This window comes from Oncorhynchus gorbuscha, unplaced genomic scaffold (genome assembly GCF_021184085.1).
Source record: "Oncorhynchus gorbuscha isolate QuinsamMale2020 ecotype Even-year unplaced genomic scaffold, OgorEven_v1.0 Un_scaffold_897, whole genome shotgun sequence".
Lineage (NCBI taxonomy): Eukaryota > Metazoa > Chordata > Actinopteri > Salmoniformes > Salmonidae > Oncorhynchus > Oncorhynchus gorbuscha.
Window position 1 is genome coordinate 125,001 of NW_025745869.1, and position 7,500 is coordinate 132,500.

Genomic DNA, 7,500 nt, shown 5'->3' on the forward strand with positions numbered 1-7,500 from the left:
CATAGATAATATGTAAACTGGAGGGTGTGTCTCTACTAACCCATAGATAATATGTCAACTGGAGGGTGTGTCTCTACTAACCCATAGATAATATGTCTACTAACCCATAGATAATATGTCAACTGGAGGGTGTGTCTCTACTAACCCATAGATAATATGTCAACTGGAGGGTGTGTCTCTACTAACCCATAGATAATATGTAAACTGGAGGGTGTGTCTCTACTAACCCATAGATAATATGTCAACTGGAGGGTGTGTCTCTACTAACCCATAGATAATATGTCAACTGGAGGGTGTGTCTCTACTAACCCATAGATAATCTGTCAACTGGAGGGTGTGTCTACTAACCCATAGATAGTAGGTAAACTGGAGGGCAAAGATGGCGATGCCCTCATTGTCGAAGGAGCCCGCCACGGAGCGGGAGATGTAACCGGGGACAATAGCGATGAAGCACGCCGCCAGAAGCCCTGCCCCTGGTTCCAGAGCTCGCGGGTCAGCAGGAAGGTGGAGATGGACGTGAGGCCGCTGAAGACGGGCGCCAGGAACACACACACGTCTCTGATGTGGACCGTGATGTGGAGCAGGTTTAGAACATAGTGGATGAGACCAGCTGTTACCATCAGACCTGGGTAAACCTGGAGAGAGAGAGAGACCAGCTGTTACCATCAGACCTGGGTAAACCTGGAGAGAGAGAGGCCAACTGTTACCATCAGACCTGGGTAAACCTGGAGAGAGAGAGAGACCAGCTGTTACCATCAGACCTGGGTAAACCTGGAGAGAGAGAGACCAACTGTTACCATCAGACCTGGGTAAACCTGGAGAGAGAGAGAGAGAGAGAGAGAGAGAGAGAGAGAGAGAGAGAGAGAGAGAGACCAGCTGTTACCATCAGACCTGGGTAAACCTGGAGAGAGAGAGACCAGCTGTTACCATCAGACCTGGGTAAACCTGGAGAGAGAGAGGCCAACTGTTACCATCAGACCTGGGTAAACCTGGAGAGAGAGAGAGCGAGAGAGAGAGAGACCAGCTGTTACCATCAGACCTGGGTAAACCTGGAGAGAGAGAGACCAGCTGTTACCACCAGACCTGGGTAAACCTGGAGAGAGAGAGACACAGGGTACACAGACAGAGAGAGAGAGAGAGAGAGAGAGAGAGAGAGAGAGAGAGAGAGAGAGAGAGAGAGAGAGAGGAGAGAGAGAGAGAGAGAGAGGAGGGAGAGAGGGGGAGAGAGAGAGAGAGAGAGAGAGAGAGAGAGAGAGAGAGAGAGAGAGAGAGAGAGAGAGAGAGAGAGAGAGACAGACAGAGAGAGAAGGGGGGACAGAGAGAGAGAAGTGGGGTACACACAGAGAGAGAGAGAGAGAGAGAGAGGGGGAGAGAGCGAGAGAGAGAAGGGGGGGACAGAGAGAGAGAGAGAGAGAGCAGGATCGAGAGAGAGCAGGATCGAGAGAGAGCAGGATCGAGAGGGAGAGGGAGAGAGCAGGAGACAGAGAGAAAACAACAGAGAGAGAAAGAGAGAGAAACAGAGAGCTATTTCCCTCTCCTAATCCATCCACTCACCGTGCCCAGTGGGAACCAGGCCAGAGAAACAGAGAGCTGTTTTCCTCTCCTAATCCATCCACTCACCGTGCCCAGTGGGAACCAGGCCAGAGAAACAGAGAGCTATTTCCCTCTCCTAATCCATCCACTCACCGTGCCCAGTGGGAACCAGGCCAGAGAAACAGAGAGCTATTTCCCTCTCCTAATCCACCACTCACCGTGCCCAGTGGGAACCAGGCCAGAGAAACAGAGAGCTATTTCCCTCTCCTAATCCATCCACTCACCGTGCCCAGTGGGAACCAGACCAGAGAAACAGAGAGCTATTTCCCTCTCCTAATCCACCACTCACCGTGCCCAGTGGGAACCAGGCCAGAGAAACAGAGAGCTGTTTCACTCTCCTAATCCACCACTCTCCGTGCCCAGTGGGAACCAGGCCAGAGAAACAGAGAGCTATTTCCCTCTCCTAATCCACCACTCACCGTGCCCAGTGGGAACCAGGCCAGAGAAACAGAGAGCTGTTTTCCTCTCCTAATCCATCCACTCACAATGCATAGTGGGTACAAGGCCCACAATCACAATACACTTGAGTTATTCCACTCACCGTGCCCCCCACTATCCTGCCCAGTGGGTACCAGGCCCTGTCATCGAACCAGTTGAGTTATTCCACTCACCGTGCCCCCCACTATCCTGCCCAGTGGGTACCAGGCCCTGTCATCGAACCACTTGAGCTATTCCACTCACCGTGCCCCCCACTATCCTGCCCAGTGGGTACCAGGCCCTGTCATCGAACCAGTTGAGTTATTCCACTCACCGTGCCCCCACTATCCTGCCCAGTGGGTACCAGGCCCTGTCATCGAACCAGTTGAGTTATTCCACTCACCGTGCCCCCACTATCCTGCCCAGTGGGTACCAGGCCCTGTCATCGAACCAGTTGAGTTATTCCACTCACCGTGCCCCCCACTATCCTGCCCAGTGGGTACCAGGCCCTGTCATCGAACCAGTTGAGTTATTCCACTCACCGTGCCCCCCACTATCCTGCCCAGTGGGTACCAGGCCCTGTCATCGAACCAGTTGAGCTATTCCACTCACCGTGCCCCCACTATCCTGCCCAGTGGGTACCAGGCCCTGTCATCGAACCAGTTGAGTTATTCCACTCACCGTGCCCCCACTATCCTGCCCAGTGGGTACCAGGCCCTGTCATCGAACCAGTTGAGTTATTCCACTCACCGTGCCCCCACTATCCTGCCCAGTGGGTACCAGGCCCTGTCATCGAACCAGTTGAGTTATTCCACTCACCGTGCCCCCCACTATCCTGCCCAGTGGGTACCAGGCCCTGTCATCGAACCAGTTGAGTTATTCCACTTACCGTGCCCCCCACTATCCTGCCCAGTGGGTACCAGGCCCTGTCATCGAACCAGTTGAGTTATTCCACTCACCGTGCCCCCCACTATCCTGCCCAGTGGGTACCAGGCCCTGTCATCCAACCAGTTGAGTTATTCCACTCACCGTGCCCCCCACTATCCTGCCCAGTGGGTACCAGGCCCTGTCATCGAACCAGTTGAGTTATTCCACTCACCGTGCCCCCCACTATCCTGCCCAGTGGGTACCAGGCCCTGTCATCGAACCAGTTGAGTTATTCCACTCACCGTGCCCCCACTATCCTGCCCAGTGGGTACCAGGCCCTGTCATCGAACCAGTTGAGTTATTCCACTCACCGTGCCCCCCACTATCCTGCCCAGTGGGTACCAGGCCCTGTCATCGAACCAGTTGAGTTATTCCACTCACCGTGCCCCCACTATCCTGCCCAGTGGGTACCAGGCCCTGTCATCGAACCAGTTGAGTTATTCCACTCACCGTGCCCCCACTATCCTGCCCAGTGGGTACCAGGCCCTGTCATCGAACCAGTTGAGTTATTCCACTTACCGTGCCCCCCACTATCCTGCCCAGTGGGTACCAGGCCCTGTCATCGAACCAGTTGAGTTATTCCACTCACCGTGCCCCCACTATCCTGCCCAGTGGGTACCAGGCCCTGTCATCCAACCAGTTGAGTTATTCCACTCACCGTGCCCCCACTATCCTGCCCAGTGGGTACCAGGCCCTGTCATCGAACCAGTTGAGTTATTCCACTCACCGTGCCCCCACTATCCTGCCCAGTGGGTACCAGGCCCTGTCATCGAACCAGTTGAGTTATTCCACTCACCGTGCCCCCACTATCCTGCCCAGTGGGTACCAGGCCCTGTCATCGAACCAGTTGAGTTATTCCACTCACCGTGCCCCCACTATCCTGCCCAGTGGGTACCAGGCCCTGTCATCGAACCAGTTGAGTTATTCCACTCACCGTGCCCCCCACTATCCTGCCCAGTGGGTACCAGGCCCTGTCATCGAACCAGTTGAGGAAGTCGTAGAAGCCGTTGATGGTCAGATGGTGAGTAGATCTGTAGTTGAACCTGAAACACAGGAGACAGAGACACTACATCACTACACCACTACTACACTGTACCACTACTACATCACTACTACACCACTACTACACCACTACTACACCACTACTACACTGACCCACTACTACACCACTACTACACTGTACCACTACTACACCGACCCTAACCCACTGTTAGTATGGAAGACATGAACACAACCACATCACTACACCACTACATCACTACATCACTACACCACTACTACACTGACCCTAACCCACTGTTAGTATGGAAGACATGAACACAACCACTACATCACTACACCACTAATATACTACTACTACACTACACCACTACTACACTACACCACTACACTACTACTACACCACTACTACACTACACCACTAATATACTACTAATACACTACACCACTACACCACTACACTACTACTACACCACTACTACACTACAGCACTACTACACTACACCACTAATATACTACTAATACACTACACCACTACACCACTACACTACTACTACACCACTACTACTACTACACTACACCACTACTACGAATACACTACACCACAACTACACTCCCAAAGGTTTCAGACAGAAGGCTGAACTACACTGACTCAACAGTATGCTTGATGACTCAACAGTATGCTTGATGACTCAACAGTATGCTTGATGACTCAACAGTATGCTTGATGACTCAACAGTATGCTTGATGACTCAACAGTATGCTTGATGACTCAACAGTATGCTTGATGACTCAACAGTATGCTTGATGACTCAGCAGTATGCTTGATGACTCAACAGTATGCTTGATGACTCAACAGTATGCTTGATGACTCAACAGTATGCTTGATGACTCAACAGTATGCTTGATGACTCAACAGTATGCTTGATGACTCAACAGTATGCTTGATGACTCAACAGTATGCTTGATGACTCAACAGTATGCTTGATGACTCAACAGTATGCTTGATGACTCAGCACTATGCTTGATGACTCAACATCCAGCTGTGAGTATGCTTGATGACTAAACAGTATGCTTGATGACTCAGCAGTATGCTTGATGACTCAACAGTATGCTTGATGACTCAGCACTATGCTTGATGACTCAACATCCAGCTGTGAGTATGCTTGATGACTAAACAGTATGCTTGATGACTCAGCAGTATGCTTGATGACTCAGCAGTATGCTTGATGACTCAACATCCAGCTGTGAGTATACTTGATGACTCAACATTCAGCCATGGATGACTCAGCAGTATGCTTGATGACCTAACATCCAGCTGTAAGTATACATGATGACTCAACTGTATGCTTGATGACTCAACAGTATGCTTGATGACTCAACAGTATGCTTCATGACTCAACAGTATGCTTGATGACCTAACATCCAGCTGTAAGTATACATGATGACTCAACTGTATGCTTGATGACTCAACAGTATGCTTGATGACTCAACAGTATGCTTGATGACTCAACAGTACGCTTGATGACTCAACAGTATGCTTGATGACCTAACATCCAGCTGTAAGTATACATGATGACTCAACAGTATGCTTGATGACTCAACATCCAGTTGTGAGTATGCTTGATGACTTAACAGTATGCTTGATGACTTAACAGTATGCTTGATGACTCAACAGTACGCCTGATGACTCAACAGTACGCCTGATGACTCAACAGTACGCCTGATGACTCAACAGTACGCTTGATGACTCAGCAGTATGCTTGATGACTCAACATCCAGCTGTGAGTATACTTGATGACTCAACATTCAGCCATGGATGACTCAGCAGTATGCTTGATGACTCAGCAGTATGCTTGATGACTCAACAGTATGCTTGATGACTCAACAGTATGCTTCATGACTCAACAGTATGCTTGATGACCTAACATCCAGCTGTAAGTATACATGATGACTCAACTGTATGCTTGATGACTCAACAGTATGCTTGATGACTCAACAGTATGCTTGATGACCTAACATCCAGCTGTAAGTATACATGATGACTCAACAGTATGCTTGATGACTCAACAGTACGCTTGATGACTCAACATCCAGTTGTGAGTATGCTTGATGACTTAACAGTATGCTTGATGACTCAGCAGTATGCTTGATGACTTAACAGTATGCTTGATGAATCAACAGTATGCTTGATGACTCAACATCCAGGTGTGATTATACTTGATGACTCAGCAGTATGCCTGATGACTCAACATTATGCCTGATGACTCGACAGTATGCTTGATGACTCAACATCCAGCTGTGAGTATGCTTGATGACTCAACATCCAGCCAAGAGTATGCCTGGTGACTCAACAGAATGCTTGATGACTCAACATCCAACCATGAGTATGCCTGAAGACACAACATCCAGCCTTGAGTATGCCTGATGACTAAACAGTATACTTGATGACTCAACAGTATGCTTGATGACACAACATCCAGCTGTGAGTATACTTGATGACTAAACATTCAGCCATGGATGACTCAACCGTATGCTTGATGACTCAACAGTATGCTTGATGACTCAACAGTACGCCTGATGACTCAACATTCAGCAATGAGTATGCCTGATGACTCAACAGTACGCCTGATGACTCAACATTCAGCAATGAGTATGCCTGATGACTCAACAGTACGCCTGATGACTCAACAGTACGCCTGATGACTCAACAGTACGCCTGATGACTCAACAGTACGCCTGATGACTCAACAGTACGCCTGATGACTCAACAGTACGCCTGATGACTCAACAGTACGCCTGATGACTCAACAGCACGCCTGATGACTCAACAGTACGCCTGATGACTCAACAGTACGCCTGATGACTCAACAGCACGCCTGATGACTCAACAGTACGCCTGATGACTCAACAGTACGCTTGATGACTCAGCAGTATGCTTGATGACTCAACATCCAGCTGTGAGTATACTTGATGACTCAACATTCAGCCATGGATGACTCAGCAGTATGCTTGATGACTCAGCAGTATGCTTGATGACTCAACAGTATGCTTGATGACTCAACAGTATGCTTCATGACTCAACAGTATGCTTGATGACCTAACATCCAGCTGTAAGTATACATGATGACTCAACAGTATGCTTGATGACTCAACAGTACGCTTGATGACTCAACATCCAGTTGTGAGTATGCTTGATGACTTAACAGTATGCTTGATGACTCAGCAGTATGCTTGATGACTTAACAGTATGCTTGATGAATCAACAGTATGCTTGATGACTCAACATCCAGGTGTGATTATACTTGATGACTCAGCAGTATGCCTGATGACTCAACATTATGCCTGATGACTCGACAGTATGCTTGATGACTCAACATCCAGCTGTGAGTATGCTTGATGACTCAACATCCAGCCAAGAGTATGCCTGGTGACTCAACAGAATGCTTGATGACTCAACATCCAACCATGAGTATGCCTGAAGACACAACATCCAGCCTTGAGTATGCCTGATGACTAAACAGTATACTTTATGACTCAACAGTATGCTTGATGACACAACAT

At 49.0% G+C, this 7,500-nt stretch overlaps 1 pseudogene; it reads right to left on the reverse strand.

Moving 5' to 3' along the window:
* LOC124020747 overlaps positions 1-7,500 on the reverse strand; it is a 114,390-nt pseudogene that overhangs the window by 95,173 nt on the left and 11,717 nt on the right.